The following is a 22,913-nucleotide window of genomic DNA, read 5'->3' as shown; positions in this document are numbered from 1 at the left end:
AGCGATGGGAGGTTTTTCCTGTCCTCAAAGGTTACTGCATGCGAGTATGCCTGTGCAGTACATTTTTTTTAAAACTTGGTGGACCAAGCCTTTATTACAAATATGGCAACACTACCCATTTGCTCTCTTCTTTTCCTTCTCCTGACTGTTCTCTCAGCAGTTCTATCAATGTGAATACGGCACAAATGCATATCTGCTTTGTCCGTGCATCAATGTGCAGCTTAGGAAATGCTTAGCTGCAATGCCGTGACCATGGACCTGTCTGTGAAGTCACATTCCAGACATGCAGTTTATACTGAAATCAGCTGGGGACGTGTCTCAGTACATTTAGTCCTTAACTTGTGGTTGGATCTAATCAAAGCTGTGAACACATGTTGGAGGGCAGAGCCATAGTGGTAATGTGGAACTACGTCGCTGGTTTAGATATTGCAGTGAATGCTGTGCAAAGTGAGGCTTCTTGATTTTTTTTTTCTGTTTAGTTCCTTAAGCCCTTCTAGGCGCTTTGAAAAGTATCTGAGGTCTGAGTCTAGTTTCATGAATTCCAACAAACTCTTCAGTTCTGTATATAAAGCATATAATTTAGTAACACTCCAAACTGACCCTTAATCAATTTATGGGACTAGTGTCACTCATTTTTAAAGGATTTTTCTTAGGAGCAGGAAGAACAAGATTTAGTTTTTGTTTATTTTGTGTTTTTTGTTTTTTTAAAAAAAAGTAATGGGAGAGAGCCAGCTGTCCATGTCCCTCGATGGTGGCTTCTTCCTCACCCCAAAGTTAGTGTCAGCACATTCTGCCTGGGCTGTGACCTTCTGTGCAGCAGACCCCAGGTATTTCCACTTCCCTCCCGCAGCAGACCCCACAGGTGTCAGGGCACCATCCGTGGGAGCGAGGCATGAGCTGCCTCTGTGGTTGGGATACTTGGGTTCATGCCACAAACCTTTCTGTAGGAAGAGTGGTGTTTTGAAAGGCTGGGGTAGCTCAAGGCGGTGTGCAGACCACACGTGCAGAGTGCGTTTGTTTGTTTGCCTGAAAACCCTGCTAGCAAACACGTAGCTCGGAGGAATGATGCCAGTTTGAAGTGACGTTCAGCAGGGAATGCCGTTACAGATTTTGTGTACTGGTGCAACAGCTAAAAAGGGAAAGTGAGGGAGAGTTGTCAGTGGCAAATGGAGTTTGCTCTTTATCTCTGCCAAAACTCATCAGTGACATGGGATTACGGAAGCGATCTGCTGAAAGACTGAAGGTTTTAGCAGAACACTTATGAATGATATTAAAGAGAGGGTTGTGGCCGTGCACTTGACGACAATTAATACCTACTCTGTTTGTGGCTTGATGCAAGGAAACGTAAACGGGGAGGCATCAATTCACAGTGGCCTGCCTGACATTTAAAGTTTCCTACGTGCTTTTTGGAAAGACTGAATGTGATGCCAACATTTAATTGGACTAAATGTGTCCAGACGTTTCCCCTGTCATCCCCCATCCCAGCCTGTAGGGAGTGAGTGTGCTACTTCCACAAACACAAACACTGTCAGAAGAGAGGAAAGGAGAGGAAGCTGCAGAAGGGCATTAGAGGAAAGGCAGGAAGCAGTCAGTCCTAGCCATGTCAATTGACTCTACCGGTTTAATAAAAATTAATGTATTTTCCTGTACATTTACTACAACCTGAACATACTTTTGTCCAAAAAGAACAGAAAAAGAGGGCCAGAAAAAGCTTCTCCATATTAATATCGTCATCCCAGCCAGAGTTATCTGTTTGAGGAAATACTTTAAAGCTTCTGACTTAGACCAGAGCTGGATGGATGAATGTCAAAAAAGAAAATACTTATATAAAATATATAAATATATATAAAATACTATAATTATTAATATAAAAAATATATATATAAAATAAATAAAGGAGGAGGTCATCTAGGGAGTAACTTCTGATAATTCTGCAACTGACAAAAGCTGTAAAAAGCAGCTCTGAGTCAATGTATTTCCAGGTGTTGCAGATGTTTGGGTCAAGGGGTTGACTCAATCCACTGTCATACAAAGAGGATCCCAAACCTCCAAGTTAATACCCATGTGTAAGCTCAAGCAGTATCTTCAGGTGTGAGATTTTAGATCAAACTTTTTCCTCGAGTATTTCCCAGTGTTTTCCACTGTATTGACTCAGTGAAACCCTTCATAAAACTGCTCTGACCTCTCACACTATCCATTTGTGTTATTTCCTCCCTCCTACCCTTGCAGCCAGTCAGGTCTTTCCCTGTGTTGGTGCTCTGGGGGGAGCTTGCTTAAATTCTGCCTTTTTCAAAGGTCTTCCCCCTTTCTTTCAACATAAGGAAAATGCAGAAGAGGTGTTTTCCTGCCTTCTCCATTTGAAGCTCCCCCACCCTTGGATCCTGCTTTCCAGACAGAAGATTTTCTCACACTCATACCTCCACATATCTCTGGGGCATGCTGAGACAGAGAAGGAGAAAATCTAAAAAGCATCTGCTGCTTGTGGCATGGTTCCTCAGCAAAAACTACACACCGATTGTCGGGAGGTTGCTTTCTCTGCAGCTGGAGCATGTTTTCTAGGCAGTAGCTCCCTTGCTGCTGCTCTGTCTGTTCCTTGAGGAGTTGGAAGAGCCCAGGAGTAGGAGGTGTCTGAGGCAAGGATGAGGAGATCGGCAGTGTAAGAGGGTAGGCATCTCTTGTGGGTATGACATTAAGTCTGGGGTTGGAAACCACTTTTTAACTTGGCTTTAGCAGCTCCTCCAGGCATATGACTTTTTTATGGCAGCATGGACTTGCCCCAGCCTGCTGCAGGGAGGTGACACTTGCTTCTTACCATCCGTCCATCAGCTGCCTGGGGCTTGCTCATTGGGGACACCTGCAGGCTGCCTCCCAGCCTGTTTCATGCCAGCAGGATTTCCTTTGAATATCCTTCTCTGGGATGGCTGCACCCTCCCTTCTGTGTTTAGGAGTGTAAAGTTGCTCATGAGGGTTTTTGGTGAGTCCTGTAACACAATATTTGTCTCTCATATGTTTTTCGCTTACCTCTGTGGATGTTTGGATGCTGTGGCAGCCCTGAGATATCTCTGTTCTTGATTGCTAAATGTTCTGAGAGTGTGGTGAGCCGGCACACCTAGGAAGCTAAAAATGCTGCAGAGCATTGGCAAACGAGAGGTGGCGGGGAGCGGTGCTGGTGAGCTCACGGCTGGCACTGGCTTTTATTCGCTGGCTCATGGAAGTATTTTGCTGGTTATAATTGCCTCTGATGATTTCAGACTGGGGTACTCTCCCCTCTGAGTCAGAGCTGAGCTGGTGCCCCAGCTGGCCATAAGCATCAGGAAACTGCATGCAGTGCCAGGTGAGGCTGATGCCTGGGGCTCAGACCATGCTGGGGAATGAAATCAGGCCTGCTAGCATTGTGCTGGCACCGGAGCATGTGCAGGAATACATGGTTGGGATGACGATTGCTCTGAATGGAGTGGGATGCAGTGAATGGCTAGTACAGGAAACCCACAAAGAGAAAAGTTAAATAGCTAAAGTTGTACTTTAAGTGGGGTGAGCTTAAGTCAAGGGGTTTACATCCAGAACATCCTAAAAATTTCCTCCATTTCAATCTATCTCATGTTGTTTATTTTAAAAGTGGCTATGAGTGGTTGCATAAGGTAGGGGTTATGTTCCAGCCAAGGATGGCTCTGTTTCAGCTGCGCGTAAGCGATCTGCAAGTAAAAGTTTGGAATCTCGGGGGAATGATGGCACCAGATTATAAATATAGGGTCTATAGTTATTCTAATTAATAACTCATCTTTGGAATAAGTCAAGTACTTTGGCTGCTTGAGATGGAATTTTTACAGGCAGGGCGTGGTATATCTGTGAGATAAAATCCAAGTACTCAAGCGTGTTTAATTAAATCATTTGAATTACTCCCATAGAAGACTGGACTAAAGGGTGAAAGAAAATACTCACTTGCACAGAATAGTCAAGTAAGCATATTCAAAAGTCATGATTATGATTTAATTTTTTGACATAAAATATGCCAGGAATTTTCTCCAAGATCAGCTTCAACATGAGGTAGATAAATCAGTTAGAAAAAGGGAAGAAAATAAGGATTTTTGTTTGGTTTGGTGTTCGTTTGCTTGTTTGTTTTTTGTTATCTAGGTAACCCACCATTGGCCCAGATTTGTGTTCTTCTTGAAAAAGTTAATATTGAAGATACACCGAATGCAGTCTTGCCTTTCACTGTACCACATGCTTTGCAATGAGATGGTATAGGCTGTGTATATACATATGTCTTGTGTGCTCCAATAAGGAATTTGATCTGAGCTTGTGAACAGATGATAAGCCTGAACTCCCTCATTTTATAGGCAAAACAAAAGATTTGCCTGCTGATTTACACAGTCTGTGTCAGGAGACCTGTACAAAACAGCTGGATTGTCTCATTTCTCAAGAAGATCTCCGTTAGGTGCTTTGGGTGCAATTTTAAAGGGCTCTGAGGCATATATTGGGATTTTTATATCCGCTGATATCTAACAGGTATTTAACTCTTAGCGAAAGCAATCGCTCACTTGTTATCTCTGTACATTTCCACATCACCACAATTAGGCACCAACATGGCTCAGTCCTATTCGTGCACTCCTGTAACACATGGAATATGTTATCGTTTGCTTCCCTTGAGTCAGTTGGTTTTGTTGCTTTTGGATACTGAGCTGAAGTAGTCAGGGTCCAGGCACTGGCCACCGCTGGTACCTAAATCCTTTCAGCTTCAGACTCAAGAGCTATGAATACCTTCTGTGAACCCCCTAGGGAATATCAAACCATTGTAACTTCAGGGGGCAGCAGTCAGTCCAGAATGCAAACGCATTCAAATTGGGATGTTAGGGTTGAACTTCACAGTCTCATATAGCACTTCTCATGCACACTGCTTCACAAATAATTGACAACATGAGGTAATAGAGCTGCACAGTTATACCAGCAATATGGGGAGAAGGGAGAAATTCAGAGCTAAAGGAAAAGACAGGAAAGAGATGTTCACAACTGATGACAGGAAGGAGATGAAGGGCTAAGGAACCCGAGAGAAAGGCCCTTCCAGGCAGAGCAGGGCAAGTCCTTCACAGCAATGCTGTGACGATGCGCAGCAAGAGCAAGCTTGTGGTTAATTTTTAAGCACATAGTATGGGAGGTCTCATATACCTGGAGTGCGTGTGCAAATACTTTTCTTGGTAGGGAACCCTGAGTCCTGTGAGTTTGTGATAAAAGACAGGGTTGCCACCGTTGCTGGGTGAGTCAAGGGAGCCTGAGGAAGAAGCGGTGTGTCCAGCTCATGGCTGTCTGACACCTGACCAAGAGGACTAGATGTGGAAAAATTCATGTTAATCATTTTCTCCTTACCACTCTTAATCTGTCAGAGCAGAAAAGAGACCATGTTCATGTTAGTAAGCAATGATTCAATTTACCGTGCCACAGTGGACTTCCTCTCTGTGCTTTTTTTGGCTTCTTTATAGAAGACAGCATCACCCTTTTATCCAGATGGAAATATAATGCTTTCGTATGGTGAGAATATAAAGACACTAGCAAGCACCTGTTAGCCAGGTTGCAATTAATAGCACAAAGCCATGCAACCGTACAACGAACCAGACAGGGAGCCTACATTTTATAGCCTGATTTTAGACAGCCGGTACTTCTTAAGAATAAATCTAAGCTGAATGACTTTCTCACTTCTTGGATGTGTATAGTTAAAACTAACCTCAAACTAGCAGACAGATAATCAAAACGGAAAAGCAGAGTGATTTGACAGATGTTTTAAGGCTGCTATTACTTCTATAAATCCAATGAATGGAAGAAAGCCTGTTGAAAGTTTTTTATCACGGCTTTTCATCATTAGAAAACCTTATTTTGGGAAGGGGGGAGTTTCTCTTTTTCAGTATTTCATATAAAGTTGGTCCCACAGAGTAACTCCTCAAGAACAGCCATATAGGTAGCCTATATGGCTGTCTAGGAAGGGCCAAGTCCAGACAGGAGCCACTCTGGGAAGTGTGTTTCTGTCAGCCAGCGAGGATTTCATGACCCTGAAAATGCAACTTCAGCTCTGATTTATGAGTGGTCCTGGGGACAGGCCTCTGCTCTTTGGAGCAACAGCCCTTTCCAAGTGAAAAACTAAACTTCCACCAGTCAGCACTCAAGGGGATGCACTCTGCGCTCCTTTAGAAATGATACCTCGCCCACGCTCAGCCTGACTGACACTGCAGAACATGTCCCGTCTGTTAGGACAACAAGATACTTAATCAGGCTTTCCAGCCGTTAGGATTCAGCACAGCTTCCTAGGTTTGCCTTCATTCCAGCCTCACTGACCGTTCCTCTGGAAGGAGGATGGTATCATATCCCAGTTTCCCTCGTTCTTGGACTCTCCCAGTTTCCTTTCTGCCTCATCCCTTGCGACAAGGAGTTTGGTGGCATTGCTTTTGCTCCATCATCTAGCTGTCCTCTGGCAGTGACTGATAAAATGCAAACCATGCCGTTGTTCTTCCATGGTACCTCTTTTACACAGCTGAGTGGATATTTTCCATCACGGTTAGACTTAGCAAGGAGGCAGAGGAGTTATCTTTATCTCCACACAGAGCCAGCACAGAACCATCCTTTCTGCTCCCCTTGTCTGGCTGGTTTTGGTGACGAGCTGCACACACCCCCTAAATGTCTAGAAAGAATGTGATAGAAGTCTTTGTAAGGCCAAGGAAAATGGGAACATTAAAATAGAAGTCTTTCTTTTCTTATGCCTCATTCAGGTCTCATGCTGCATCGTTTCACTCAGTGAATTGATCGCAGTGTGCAGGAGTTTTTCCTGAATGTTTTCTGAAAGGGTGATTCATCATTATTTTGGAAGTGTACCTCAAAAAAGTTTATTGCTGCTCTCCAGGGAGGAATCAGGACTCATCCTTGACTGAGAGCTATGCTTTTCTTGTCCTTTCTTTCCACCCCTTCTTCTCACCTACTTAATATTGCATCACCTCTGCTAAAAGTTGCAAATGCCATGTCTCTTGCTCTGTCTCTGAATTTTCATTCTAGAAGTTGCCATTTCCATTTTTCCCAAGCGTTCTGGTCTAAAGCAAAATGTAAAAAAAAAAAAGAAAATTCTGCCCCCTACCCCTCCCTGTTTTTTCTACCTAAGGAAATGAAGTGCAAGTGTTTTGTCAGCCTGGTAGTATCTGCCAGTGGGTGGTGTTCAATGAAGATGGAAACAAAAAAAAAGTGAATATAATCAGTGGTTGACATAGGCAATTTCTTTGCAGCAGTACACTAGGAAAGTATCTGCACAAGCTGCAGCAGCTGGGCTAAGGCATTTCTCGTCCTGCTGGTGAAACTGCTGCAAGTTCCCTTGCAGAGCTATGTGTTCCCAGTTCCTTTCTTTGTGCTCACTGTTGAGATGTGCTAGAGACAGGAACCTCTGTCGTGATCTGTTCTTTTTAATATTTCCTTTTAAAAAAGTATTAGAAAGAAATGGTTCAGCTTAAATTATACAAGAAGAGAAAAATAGCAGCCAGTGAAATTCTTGAGGGTTGTGGCGCATTTGAAAGCTTCAAATATGGTTATAATATAAAAACAAAATTAGCCATTGCTTAATTCATGCTCTAATAGATCTTTGTCTTTTGGGAACATTATTCAAATGCTTGAGCTATTCATGTTAACAAATGGTCCCTGCATCTGCATAGTGATTACTCTCTCACAAGGACAATTGGTGTTTTTTGTTGTTTTCCTTTTTTTTTTTTTTCCCTAGTAAATTTGTGGTAGTAGGCACCCTTCCACTGAAAATGCATGTGTCAGGGTGAGGACACAGAAGTGATAAGAGTTACAAAATTAGGAAAGACTTCTCTGAGCTTTAGTAGTTCTTGTCCTAATTTACCAGAGTCTGAGAAGGAGCTGCAAACGTATCTGGTTAGCCAGAAGAGGTTATCAGTAGTGCTACAGTAGGTACCTGCTTTTCTGAGGAAGAATACAATATGGGTAGACCTTTTAATTGCCTCAAATTACCAGACCTCAAATTACCAAACAAACAAAAATATTCAGAGCAGTATTGGGGCACTCCTGCTAAGTGCCCCACACTAAGCATAGTGTACTTAATTCAAGCATATGCTTAGGAGTTGCTAAACTTAGTTAATTCAGCTGCTTTTAAGAAAATACAAAGTGAATGGGTAAGAGGTTGAGGACTGGGTTTAAAATGATTTTATAGGGAGGTTCTGCAGATACCTCAGGCACTGGTCTGGGCATAAGCCACAGTTACGACTTGACTCAGTTGACTGCAGTTTTGGTTACAATTTAGAAGCTCTACACCAATGTTACCAAGCAGCAAATCTGCTCCAGACTTGTCAGATTTTTGCACGTGTACATGGGCCCAAAAGCTGAAATGAAACACAGTTAAAATTAAAATGCAGCCTTACCAAAAGCCAGATGCTTCATTATGGGCTGTACTAACCTACCTGCCAAATGCTGCTAACCTGCATGAGGCAAGTGATTAATTTTTTTACAAGTCTGCTTCAGCAACTAGACATCTGTCCTCTGTTCCTGAAAGTAATATCTCAGGGCAAATGATTTTTTTTCCCTTCTTAGTACTCCAAATTACATAAAACTTATATCACAAAAATTATATTGTGTTCATTCCGTATGAAGATACACTGAGGCCAGTTCATATTTCAGATCACTTTCACACCAATGTAAGTCCACTGGAATAATCTCTGGTCTATAGTTTTTAATTTTTGTATGTGAGAAGAGTAAAATCACATCTGTATTATACTTGGTAATGTGGAATGTCAGTATATGTGGTTATAATATAGATTTTCCATTTTAATCAGTCATTGTTCCAACTAACAGACTGAATCAGTGGAAAATATGGTGTCAAATTACTCAGTTGCTCTCTAGAAGTACGTTGCAGCTTTCATTATGAGCAGGGGTTTATCTCTCCTTTCCCCGTGAAGAATAGCTTGAGAGATCTTCTTTGATACGTGCCTTGAAAGAGAGATGATCCATTACACTGCCTGCTATATAAATACACATAAGTAAAGTATGTTGCATGCTGTTCGTGCAGCAAAATCTAATAAACTTTCTCCTCCCTCCACATGTTTAAGAAATAATTTAGCAGGAGTTGCATTTTTTTCACTGAAACAATTGAAACACGCTAGTGATCAATTTACTCACACATGGTAAAAATAATACAGGTTGCAGACAGATTTGTAATATGCTTTTTTAACACCTGTTTTTAATGTTTCAATACCCAGTAAAACTGAGGAACTCCTGCTTTTGGTTTGCATGCAGACATTATGTACACTAGGGTTTAAAAGTCTACTGCATAGGTTTCAAGTAGAGCCCCATTAAAAGCAGTAAACAACACTTACAGGCGCAGCACTGCTACATTCTGGGGAGTTCCTCTGCAATTCAGTTACATACACCAAAGTCCCCGTCAACAAGTTTTGCTCTTTGTGGCATTGATAACATGGTGTTACCACCAAATGCTAATCCCACTGATGTCAAGAGCAAAATTCCTGTTGGCCTTGCCAGAAAGTGTTCCTCCCTTGCCACTTGAAGTCTTATTTGTGCATAAATATTGATGGTACAATTCTGTGTAACATAAGAGAAAAAAATGTAAGAGGGTTTGAGCAAAGTGATCTTTTTATTACAGTGCAGCAAAGCACATAAGTACATTCTGAAATTTTAATAAAGTGGGATTAAATGTTTAACATGAGCTTAACAAGTTTTCTACCAAATGTGTATGCACTGATAAAGTGGCACTTAATTGTGTTGTTTAATGTCACTCAGGTTATTCAGCTGCAAAATACGGATTAAGACACTTTCATTGCCTTGCACCAGAGCTACAAAAGAGTATCACACATGAGCATATGCGACTGCCAACTACCTGAAAATGGCACAAAAAAGGGGAGCAAGCCACAGAATCTGTGCTGTGCTCTTGCAGACCTCCTTGCCAGTTTTCAGGAGATCAATTACATTTTCCTTCTTAAAAATCTGATGTACTTCGGACACTAGTTGCAGGTTCCCCCCCCCCCCCCCCATGTGTTCCTGTTTCCTTCTGCTGTTTTTCAGTTGAATACTCCTTTTCCTCTGTCTCTGTCCTCAGTCCCTTTGATTTTGGGATCAACTAAAGATGATCACATCTTTTCATTCTGCTGCCATTATGCTGACTTTCTCACATGCCTGTCAACATCTAATTTGTGCATGAAGTCTCTGCATCTTTGAAGCTTTTACTTGGGTGTCTTGATAGCAATTCAGGCATGATGACAAAACCAAACTTCTTATCACTCACAAAATCTTCCCATTACTTTCCTTTGTCTTTGGGCAAACTGCACCTTTCTTCATGTCATAAAAGTCTGTGATTTACATCAGTCACTGAAGTTTGCTATATTTAGCTGATTTCTGTCCCTATACTTGCATCAAAATAGCAATATCAGCATATCATACGTGTTCTGCATAAAGCATGGGTTGTCCATCTTTGCTGTGCATAATTAGCTGCACATTCCTGTCCTCTTGGCTGTCTGCCCGTGCAAGGACAGTGGCTAGTGTTTGGGAAGCCCACAGCATATTGTGGCTGTGCAAACAGATAAATAAATAAAAGGAGGTGGGTTGGAAGAGGGATCGCATTTCATTTCTGCAGAGTTGCACAAAACTGAGCCGTGCATGAAACCCTAACCCAGCTTAGAGGCAAAGAGTTTGTCTGGAGTTTTCATTCCCATCTCAGTGTGTTCATCTGAGGCCACAGCTTGGTTTAGCACCTTCACAAGAAAGACCTGAGCCCGAGATGGTTGCAGCATGTCGGGATTAGAAGGCTTGAGCAGAGCTACGTGGAAGAGCTTGTGCAGTGGCTGCCCGTGCTTGCCTTGGGCCAGGTCTGCCAGCTCCGCAGCTCTCCTGCACGTGCGCACGGATACGTAAATGTTTGGCTTACGAGCACGGTGGGGATGGGAGTTGTGTTTTGGATGAGACCAAAGGGCTGCATACACCGTCAGAGTGCTGGAGGTAGCAGTGGGGCGGGGGACAGGGTGCTGCGTGGGTACTGCACGCCCTGTGCTGGGTGCAGTGGGCAGCACCAGGGCCAGTGGGGAGCTGTGGCAGCCCGAGCCACCCCCTCCCTGCAGATCCCAGCCTGGCATGTTGTTGTTATGATTGCTATGGGAATAATTTCAATATGTTTTGCAGTTCTGGGATGCTGTGTCTTGCATTGTTTGGCTTGAAAGCTGCTTGACTGGTTTTAGAGGGTGGCTGTACATGCACAAACATCAGCAAGATTTTTTTCTTGGTGGAGAGTAGGAGATTCACAGCATGTTTTTAATTAGAATTGCTCATTTAGTGTTTCACTGCAGTGTGTTCTTTCGTTGAAAGATAATTTAATTTTCTTTGTTTTGGAAGATTTTCGTGCTTGTCTGTGTGAAATGTCTTTATTTACTGTGCCTCATTGTGCTTTGCGCATAGCTTTGATTGTGAGTAGAGTCAAAAACAAAAACTTCCCTGGGCTGTATTATTCTCCACCTGCTGTGGCTTTTAATACAGTTTCACTGCTATATATGTACTAAGCGCCTGCATTTCTAGAACAAAAACACCAGAGAAAAATGGCAGATCACGCAAGGTTAGATTTAGCTGTAAAACTCTCATTGACCTGAAGAGGAATAGCATGTCTAAAGTCTGTGAAGTGCTGAAGAAGGGTAGCTGGTAGGGGTCAACTTAGTTTTTTCACCTTGGATAAGTCCCCAGAAGATAACATTTCTTGGGGAAAAAAAAAAAAAGGCAAACAGCAAAAAATCCTGCCACTCTTTGCAGAACTCTCTATTAAGATCTTGTACCTCCTATGCCACAGAGGAGTTTCATTTGGTTGAAAGAGAGTACAACACCACTTGGTCATTTTTATACGTGTAACGATATTTAGATAGTATCTGTCATCCTGGAATTCCTTATAAGCTACATCAAATATGTAAATCTCTCCTGTTATATGCAGGAAATTATAAAATGGCATGGAATGGGCATTTTTTTTTTTAAATTTCGTGGATGGCATTTATTTATCGATAATTCTTAATAATCCTGCAAAATTTTTCCATGTGGCTTTAAAATTAATATTCAGCCTCGTCTCTTGTAATAACGTTTTCATTACATGGGCCTTATGTGTTGTAGGACTTATTCTGAAATAATAGAATATTCCTGAATATAGAATAAAATATAGTTACTGAATATAGGTTATAGAGTATTACTGAATATAAAATGGCAGATAGTAGTAGAATTTTACACAAACTCCACCCATCGCTGCAAATAAGAGCTGCCAGGGACAAACAAATTTAGACCACAACTTGCAGACACATGTGCTAGCATCTAGGTACACAAGTAATCTCAAGCACATGTCCTGAACACATCAAAGCCTCATTTTCTAATCCTTCCTGGTTGTGAGGAAAACCTTAAAATATGTGAACTGACATAGCTCCGCTGCCAGCTCAAGAGCAGTAGTTGAAATGGAGGCACGTTTGAGAGGTTTCGCAAACAGGAAAACAACACATTGGTGGTGCTGACAGTAAGCTATGGTTCTGCAGTTTTGTTAGTGTAAATGAAGCCCCTGAAGCTCTCAGTTGAATGGATTTTGCATATGTGTTTGCTCTAATCACAGGGCAGCATTAACCTGGAATCCCAGTGGTTAACAGCAGATGTTTTGGGGGGAATCATCTAATGAGTAAAAGAATTCTTCTGTTCCTTCAGTCTTGAGTACAATGAAATAAACTAAAATATGATTACATTTGGCCTTTAGCCTCCCCTCTCTCCAATTATTAGCAAATGTTTTTTCCCCTTTTGTATAAGAAAGATATGTAATGTAAGTTTGAAGTTAATACAAAAATGAACACTAGCAGGAATACTGCTTGGGATTGCTTTTTTTACTATGGTTTTAACGTGCAGTCCAATTTTAAAACAACAGCAAAAAAAGCCACGCAAAATGTACCTGAAGTTCCTCCAGAATTTCCAGTGTGCTCCAGAGGTAGTATCTGGAGTGTTGCTGGGACCAGTGGGGTCTTTAAAATAGGAATGATGTTGGAAGGAGAGAGTGTCCAGCAAACCTGTGAAAAGTGACAGAAAGGGATAACAAGCAAAGGGCATAGGGTGATATGACAGGGAAAGAATCAAAGAATCATCAGAAACAAGGCTGAAGCAGGGACACCCCTAGTACTTGCATGTACTCAAGGAGGTGCCTACAAGGCACCAGTACGGTAAAATCCCCCAGGCTCTTTCTAGGAGCTCAACGAGCAGTGGTGCTTCTCGAAAGTGCCTGTATACTAATGCACGCAGTATGGGGAATAAACATGATGAGTTAGAGGTGTGTGTACAGTTGAAGGGATACAGTATTTATTGTTGGGGTCATGGAGACATGGCAGGATGGCTCCCATTACTTGATTGATTATTGCAGCTGGTAAAAGTGTCCTAAGGCTGCAGGAAAGCACTTGATCGGTCATTCCTATCTTCAAACAGGGGGGATCTCATTAATGTATAAATCCCTGAAGGGAGGATGCAAAGAGGATGGAGCTAGGCTCTTTTCATTGGTGCCCAGTTCCAGGTCAAGAGGCAGTGGGCACAACCTGAAGCACAGGGGGTGCTGTTCAAACATCAGGAAGCACTTCTTTACCGTGCAGGTGACTGAGCGCTAGAACTGGTATCCCAGATCAGTTACAGATTCTCCCTCCTTTAAGATATTCAGAGGCTGTCTGGAAGTGGCCCTGCCTGAGCAAGGGGGTTGGACCAGAGGGCCTCCAGATGTCCTTCCCAATCTCAACCATTCTGTGACTCAAGCTGATGGACTTGTACCCGCATTGTGAAAAGTTACTGGTGAATGCCCAAAATGCATGGCAATGAAGTGCAAAGCATTATGTCTGTAGCAGACTATGCCACTGTGGGGATATTCTCAAAGAAGCTCTGTTGCATGTCTCTTTGGGTTAGGTGTAACGTGCCTTTCTTGCAGTACTGCCCTGGGTTTCTGAGACTCATGCTTTGAACTATGTCCTAGGTCAGTTGCAGGGGCAACTCTTCGTTTTGGGTTTATTTGGCTAAGTGTAGATGTCTGCAAGTGAGCTAATTGCCTTGTTTTTTCTCTGTCATTAGGGGAAAGCTTGTCATTACAGAGCGTAGGGAGCTATTAATTTTATTCTGGTGTGAGTATCTGAAGTAGCTCAGGTAAGTCACACCTTCAGAGTGCAAATTTCACTTTGAGGGCTGTGAAGGCAGTCAAGGCAGTCATTGTGGTTGTTCAGCCTGTAGATGTTGAAGTTTGAGGGCATGAATCACTTGACTGTTCCATGTTTCTTCTTGGCTTGATGTGTTAGGTATAATTAGGTATCACTGGGCCTAGCAGGCTTTAAGATCTTACCGGTTATCCAGGACCAAGATTTATTTCTTAGCTGAGGTATCCAGATACGTCTTGAGTATGATGGGAGGAATAGTGGCTTTTAAGACTTTGGTGTTTCTGTCTCAGGCCTGGAACTTAACCCATGCTGGAGCCACATGTTTGATGTCAATGTATTAATCTAAATGCTGTTCTGTTTGGGGTATAAAACCACAGGTGTTGGTCACTGGCGCTCATCATGCATCCCTTTGAAGGAGACTGTTACTGTCAGCACCCTCTTCCAATCCCAGTTGTGTGATCACATCCTGCTACACCAATTGCAGCAAGGTATCATGCATTTAAGCAGCAAATAATCTCCTCTGTAAAGCTTTTATTGGCAGGTTCTGTCGTTGATATTTGCAACATTTTATTTAGATTTCTTACTGAGCTTTAAACATTAGCTGGTCAGTATTTGTGTGAAATTCTTTGCAAATAGCCAAATAATGCTACTCAACATGACTATTTAATTTGATTGCTTGAAAATTGTCCATGTGTCTCGACAAAGTTTGTCTTAAGATACTTTCATACCCACTTAATTTGCTCACTGTTGGAGATCACAGGTCTTTCAGTTCGTTTTAGCCCTTGTGGTCTGTTGGGCAATGCTGTTCGTGTTGTGCTTGTTAGTTAGACAATCTGGTCTGCTACATCCATTTTTAAATTCTGTTTCTATCAAAACTGAAAGGCTGAGAGGCTAAATTCTTTCTGTTAAAGGTGCAAATATCACAGTCAGTTTTTGTTTTGTGTTTTTTTTTTGTAAAACAGGTGATATCACCGTTGCTCTCAAACAACTCACAGTGTAGAATCCAATCTCTCAGAATTTTTCACAGTTTAATCAGACTGTCTTGGAGGCCAAGGCCTTGAGGTTAAGCTATAACATATACCTGGCCTATTTTTATTACTGCATTAAGATGCTTTCAACGGAGGGTGTGCTCTCAGATAAAACTGCAGAATGATCAGAGCTCTAGGACGATGTGGATCAAGGGCGGTTTGTGGAAGGGGAACAAGACCAGAGATGTGTGGTGACCTGGCAAAGCATATTGCTCTTTCTGCTTTAAGACAGAAATCACAGACTATGTTTATGAATGTTGTGTATGGGATGACAGCACTTTGGTACATTTTTGGGGGTTGAAAAAATGGAAGCAGAACCTGCCTTGAAGAGCATATGCTTGCAGACAGCACTTTTCTGACTCTGAAGAGCAAGAGAATGCATTAGTCTGTTTTATCCCTCAAGGAATGCAGGTGTAAATTACACACGAGGATTAGAATCAAAGGGGTGAGAAGTGCTGTGAAGCACAGTGAAGAAAGGGTTACTCTACCACATAGCACAGTTGATGTTTTTTTATTTTACAAGAAGGCTGAAGCACAAATTGATTAAACATAGAGCAGGCTGGAAATATATAAAAACTTGTTATGAAATTTTCTCTGCTCTAATCAAGTCATGTATCTGTGATGAAGCAAAAACTATCTGGCAGAGCTGGAGAGAACTCGATCACCCTATGTCCAGCTCTCCTCCTTTACTGGCAAAGCCATCCTCGCTCTGCATTTAAAAAAATAAAATAAAATGTTAATATGCTTTCCTTCTTTAATTCACTTCTACATAAATAAAAGGACAGAGGTACTGTGAAATTCAGAAGCCATCAGTAATCATGTTACTCACAAAAGAAGCGAGGAGGTTTATTTCGGACCTTCAGACAACCTCCCTCCCTGCTCTAAACAGAGAAGGCAGTCAGGGCTTGACTCATGGGCTGTCTGATTATAATTCCCACTTGAGACGTGCAACAGTATGGCGTGCTAGTGCACTGTGTGCTTTGTCTGCTTCTATCACCGAGTTTTCCTTTTCAGTTCCTGCTCTGTGCTGTAGCCTTTGACTCCAATTCCTAATTAAATAGTACGAGGTCTTACATAAGAATTATATTGCCTTTTTAAAGGAGTTCGTGGAAATCAGTTGTCATGCAGTGAGAAATTAAGACTTGAAAGTGTATTTATAGTAATTTTCATGGCAACAGGACATGAAGTCCAATATCCGTATTATGAATATGGCTCAGTATTTATAGCTCTCCAAATATTTGCAGAGATAAAGCCTTTAAACATAGCCCCAGCTTTGTGTCTTCAGTAGTAGTTTAAACAAATGTCACTGGAATAGGGGTTAAAACTTAGGGGGAAAGTAACTACTTTCGGTCTAATGCTGTCCCATGGGTGTCTGTGAACCTCAGGGGTATTTTGCCTAGAAGTCTGTTGCCCCTGTCTCATGTGAACTAGGGTTCATCTTGGTGAACAGCAAAAAGCTTTGACCTTTAAACAAAGAACTTCCAGGTGTAGCTGGGCCCCTGAAGTTAGAGGGGTGGGAATTCAAAGGCATGCAGATTCCACAGCACTTGTGAGCAACCAAGTGATAAAAAGGCATTTGGAGAAATTGCTGATGGATAATGGCAGTAGTACCCTGCTGTCACTGGGATGAATGCTGGCACCTTCCAGAAGACATCAGCATGGTGAAGGTCTTAAAACCCTTCCTGCCTGCTGCACCTGACATACACCTAGGGATCCAGGGCTAGTCTATGCTCATGCACGAATGCGAGCTTTCTATACATGAATGATGTGTAAATGTCATGATGAAAAGTGGGTTTGTAAGCATAAGCTTACCTGGGGTATCTGCCTAAGAATGTATAACAAATTAATGTTGCAGTGCTCCTGTGATTTATTTATTTTTTTCTTTTAACTCTCACACGACCGTGGTTATGACTGTCCAAGCCAAAAGCTGTAACAGATGCTGAGGGCAAAAAAATGAGTGGAAGCTGAGAAGATTGAGGGATAAAGTAGTGTCTGGGAGAGAGCTGTTGCATTGAACCTCCTCCTGCACCCAAAGCCTTTGTTGCATTTCCTGCTACTGTATAAAATCAGGTACCTAAAAAGAGAACCGATCTTAGTGTAATCGCAGCGACTTCAGCCAAGCATGCTGTTACTTAGCCTGTGCAGGATCAGCTTCTGTCACCTTGCAGCTGGAGACCTGAGTAGGAGACCAGATTTTTAATCCCCTCTTCGTGTTGTCAGTGGGAATTTCCCTAATTGCAATTTGTTCATCTTCATAGTGCTTATGCACACAGGCTGCTCACAGTAGGAAGTCCCAAAAGGTCGCCCGTGGTGGCTTGTGCAGCAGCACAAGCTGTCCAGGGGAGAGGTTGTCCTCCTGCACGGGCACCAGCTGCAGCTGCCTCAGGGAAGCACAGGTCTCTTCAGGAGAAGGAAGACTTGATTTTAGTGGACTGCCTCATTTTGGTTCCCCCTCCCTCCCTCCACAGGGGACAACTCTCCTGGCCCTGTCCTGCAGGGAGGTGTGTGGAGGTGTTGGAAGCTCTCACAGCTGCACAGTTAGGTGATGGAGATGGAGCTGTGGTGTGGAAAGGGCTGGCTGCATTTAGTCACCCAAAAGGGAGGCTGAAGACAGCTAGGATTAGGAGAAGGACATCTCAGCCTTGTCATAGAAGGTGGCCTTTTGCTTCTCTACCTGCTGTGTGCTGGGCACACAGACAGTAGTGATTTCCCAGTGTCCCAGCGAATAAGGTGTCTCCAGGACTTACAAATTCATTCTGTTACTTACTCTGATGGGCATCACTCTCATAAGTCTAATGATTTTATGAGGAGCGCGAGCTGGATTGGTTTCTAGGTACATCTATTTTGGAGGAGGAAGAGCCTTCCTAGAAATAGGGAGCAGCATCTTGCAGCTGTTTAGACAAGGAGATTTCACGGCTGTGCAGGGAGCCAGCAGCCACGAAGGCTGTTTTTGCCTGGATAGAGACTGAAATGACTTCTGAGCCAGTGACTGAGTGTACAGCATCTCTATTACATTAAGATTAATAATTCCTCGCAGCGTATTTGCAGCTGGAGGTTTTATATAGATCTTTATTCATCGTGATGTGAACAGCTGCTCTTTTGCTGCACTGTTGAATTTAAGTCCAAGTGGCAGCCCTAGAAAGTGCCACATAAAACACACTCCCGCTGCTTTTCATTCACTCCTTCCATCCAGCTCTCACCCTCTGCCTAGACTTAGCCCTTTGCAGCAGCAAGCCATCTCATTTTTATTTGTGGACAAACTCTACACTTGGATCTTAAAGCAGAGTTCGAGTGAATCCAAGGAATATGGATTTCCAGAAAGGAAAAATAAATCTTGAAAGCAGCGCAAAAACTGTAGGAATTCCTGTTACATTTTTATGTGAAGTAAGTGAGGGACTGTGAGGAGTAGCATATATGTTATGTCATACAGGGCATAAATTATACTCTTTTTGGTTAACTGTGTTGGATAAAATTCAGAGAAGCTACTACAGCCAGAGGGTAAACTCAGCTCCTAAAGAGGTGTTTTATTTTCTGTTTATCTGTTTATTTATTTATTTATTCTGAAGTTTGTCAGCTTTACTGTTTTGAATAAGATGCTCCTTTTTTTTTGGCTTGTTCTCTCACCAGAGAACACAGTGTACAAGAGCATCTGAGTGGCCCCAGTTTTAGTGCCTCTGATTTGCATCCACGCAGACGTGGTCTGGAGCTGAGTTTTGCACCTAAGCAAAAAAAACTGGCACCCAATATTGCATGCTTTGTTTCTGTCGAAGGGAAGGGGTACCTACCATGCTAATGAACAGAGGAGTTCACCTCCTGTGCCGTGACTCTCTCTAGGTGTGCTTTGGGCTGCAGCAGCCTGTACCGTTCTGGGCTGGAGTCATAAAACGCATAAAGGACACACAATTGAAATACACACCTGCAGAGCATGATGCTAAAGCTGAAGAGAAACAGGGACAAGCCCACCTTGAGGCAGGGGTCGCAGCAGTCCGTTGATGCTCTGTGGATGCAGCAAGCCCTGACAAACCGAGGTGTGATCACAGGGAATGCATTGCTGGGGCTGCTCCTTGCCCTGTCAGGCTGCACACATCCCCACAAGCTGTGGCTGCACAGCTTGCCCTTTGGAGCATGGGCAGAGGCTGTTGAGATGTTTGCCTTAAGAGGGAGGCTGAATGAAGGGCCTCTCAAGTCCCTGGCTTTGAACACCTGAGGTATGTTATTTCCCCAAGCCTACCCTAGCAAAGGAACTCAGAGTCAGAACTGTACAGAATAGGTGAAGGGGGTGTTGTGATGAGGAGGGCATTCTTTTAATGTCTTTTTTCCCCAGAGGAGTAGGTTTCTGGCTTCCTGATTCTTCATCAGAAGGTCCTTAGAAAAATTCATCTGAGAGGAAACTGAGGCAGGGTTGCTAAGGGACTAGCCCAAGCGAAGGTCAGGCAGGATCTCTGCAGTGAGCACAATAATAGATTCCTGGGTCTCCTGATCTCGGTGTTGGAGCTTTTGCTTCACGTGACAGTTATTGCCCACAAGACCACATTTCCCTCTTCCCATTTAAACCCATGATGTAATGGCTTACATTGCCTAATACTTTTACTTGGTAGCTAAAAGTATTTTTTTCTTAAAAATCAGAGGGATGACTCTATTTTTATGCATGCTTGGTGTTCACAGCTAAAATCAATGCCTGAAATGTTTATGTACTTTCTTTATAGTTTAAACAGCTTGATCTTCAATTTGTTTTTAAAAAATCAAAACACTGAGTACTCACTGATGTTATGTTTTTGAGGCTGTATATTAGGTACATTTTTAAAACATGACAATGTGTTTAATTTTATCATTCATCATGTGCAGTTACTGTAAAAAAAAAAAAAAGCAAACAAAAAAAAATACACCAAAGACCTACTGATTGAGAAAGATTGCAATAAAGCTATTCTGTGTATAGCTCCTGAAACTCTGGCTTAAAGACACAAGCAGCAATTACTTCGAAGATTTCACTGGTTTATAGATTTTACATTTTATCCTGTTTTATCATTTTGAATGCGTTTAGGAATTACATTCCAAACCATTGATGGAAGAATAAGTAAAGAAGCCCCTGTTCAGCAGATTGGATGTTTAGTCTTGCTAATGATTCTCTCTAGGCTAACACTCTAGCTCAGGTTATTTTTTGAACAGTTCTAGAAGTACAAGTGGAACCAGACAGAAGTGTAAAGTATTTCCAAGTACCTGCTGCAAGCAGTATGTCCATCGATTACATGGTTGGAGAAGAAAGGTAGATATTTTCCTTACTATTTCTAGAGACATGAGTCTATTTTCACAGTCTTTATTATGTACCAAGTGTACAAAGAACAAGTACACACATTTACAGTTTCATTACTGATACAGAGGTAATGTATGGATTTTTTCATGCATCATTATCATGAAGGTCGCAGCACCTAACAGCCTGGAGAATATCGAACACAAGCTCCTGAGTAGTTTAGAGGATGGATATGAAGTCCCTGGCCATGCTGCACTTTGATATTACTGAGAGCTCTGCCCTGCAAGCATTGGGATGGGCTAGGCCCTAAATCAGCAGCAACAGTCATTTAACATATTTACAGAGTCAGAGTCTGGGGAAACGTACTGTTTTAGGTGCCTGAGAAAAACAAGCACTGGTGTTTCTGTGGTCTTTTCCCAGAACTCCCTTTAAGTACACTGAAAAGTTATTACATAGCATAGCTTACTCTTTTTCCTGACAGCGTCAGTGGGTACAGACGGTGTACCTGGCTGGTGTGTCTAGCCACGGCTGCCCCCCCGGCTCCCGTCAAAATGGGACCATTCTTTCAGTGGCCTCCAGGAGCCTTTACAGGCACAGAGAGCTCATTGTTATGACAGGTAGTTTTCTGAGCATTTCAACAGATACTTCAGCATGCCAAAAGCATAAAGCACTTGGAAGAAAGCTTGCAGAATATTTCAACTGCCTTTCTTAAAATAAATGTCCCGACTTAAATAATAGAATTTTTCCTTGCAGTCTCTGAAATAGGCATAATTTCTGAAATAGCATTTGAGATACTGGATGGGGCACATTTGCAAAAAAAAATTCCTCAAAATTCAGTAGCTGCAGTGAGGTTTGGAGAAGTTTTGTTTGTGTTTCTAATGTCCTTGTTAAGAGCACCTCAGCTTCTTCTGCTTGCTGTTTTACAAGTCTGCTCAATTCCGATTGCCAAATTTTTTAGATACATACCAGGCATATCTTTCAGTGTATCGAAAGGATAGGTACGCCCTATGATCTGGTGTGCTCATCTCATGTCTGCAATAAGCCTTGGTTTATGATTGATACAGGACTAAGTCAGGTACTACCTCGCAGTCAGATATTCAATGCTGGGGTGAAATAGTGGTATTTTCCTTGTGCTTTGCTGGCTGTCGAAGGAAGACCTTCTGGCATTTAAAATCACGGTTACTGGACGTGCTAGAACAGTAAGGCCTGTTCCATGGTGTGCACTCCAGGGGAAAGGCTGGGATTTGCTTTGGCACCGTGCGCCAAGATGAGTAGCAATTTACTAGTGAGAGTCAAGAGGTGTTGGTGGGAGAGGATGTTGTGAAAGAGATGACAGAGAGGTTTAGGAATTCCAGAGAAAGCTTGGTGTGGTGGGGCAGTCACCCAGGCGGTGCAGTCTTTCTCTCGCTCTTGCATAAGATGATGTAAGGTGACGAAGAGCTTAATTGTGATCAGTCCTGTTTTAAGTGTTAATTACTGGTGACTGCACTGCTTTTGATAGAATGAGAGGAGTGTAAAGCAGGCCCACAATTAACTCTGATTTTGATCTTAGCAGCTTCAGACAGTGTAAATGCAAATATCATTGGAGACTAGTACAAATATTTTTTACAGTGTTGTTCAAAAAGGAAAAGAGCAGATTAGTCAGTGGTCAGTCAAAACAGGAGACTATGACCTACTTTCACTTCAAAACCAACAACATTGACCACAGGGGTCTTATCTACTTCAGTTTTCCTGCATCTTTACTTTGTATTGAAACAGGTGACTGCTGTATCCTCACCTTTATTTGGGAAGGAAAAATCATTCAAAGCATTGTACATCTGATCCTTATGTGGGGCTAAGGCCCTTTACAGTTTCACAGCAGGGAAATGTACGGCTGTTTCCACTTGGATCTAGGTATCATCAAGCAAAGCACGTCTGATAGGAAAGGCACATCCTTTTTTACGAATCCTGTAGCTGAGACCAGCCTTTTTCGCCCCTACTCAGCCGCTGAGGTATTAAGAGAAGAGCTTCAGCTTTGGGACTGTGTTACACAGAGAAAAAGATAAAAATAGGGTGTCTGACGCATGCATCCCATGTCGCACGCCAGGAAACAGAATCGTTATACCGAGTACAGTATTCCAGAGCATGCGTGGAAAATATCTATGTAGTGAACGTGTGAAATCTTTCCTAACCAACAGAAATATTCAGCCCCCCTTTTCACCTTCCCGTTTTACATTCATCTTGCTTGGTATTCCCTTTACCTGTTGACAAATATAGCAGCCCACAGCTCTGCCTTTACTACCACCGCTCCCGTCTTCATTCTGCTGAATGATGTGACAGTAATGTCACTCTTCTATATTTTAAGGAAGCCACAGATTATTCTTGCTGTGCCCAACTGAGAGTAAGTAAAATCATGCCCATTTTCCAGACATATGCAGCATGCTAAAAACTCTCCCAAATTCAATGCTGTCTGTCACAGAAATT

The 22,913-nt window shown here is 42.4% G+C and overlaps 1 protein-coding gene across 7 annotated transcripts in view; it reads left to right on the top strand.

Moving 5' to 3' along the window:
• Window positions 1-22,913, top strand: part of NFATC1 (nuclear factor of activated T cells 1) — a 120,401-nt gene that overhangs the window by 20,074 nt on the left and 77,414 nt on the right. The gene's annotated exons all lie outside the window — the stretch shown is intronic.

Source organism: Anser cygnoides, chromosome 2 (assembly GCF_040182565.1).
Source record: "Anser cygnoides isolate HZ-2024a breed goose chromosome 2, Taihu_goose_T2T_genome, whole genome shotgun sequence".
NCBI lineage: Eukaryota > Metazoa > Chordata > Aves > Anseriformes > Anatidae > Anser > Anser cygnoides.
This window is presented reverse-complemented; position numbering and strand designations above follow the sequence as displayed.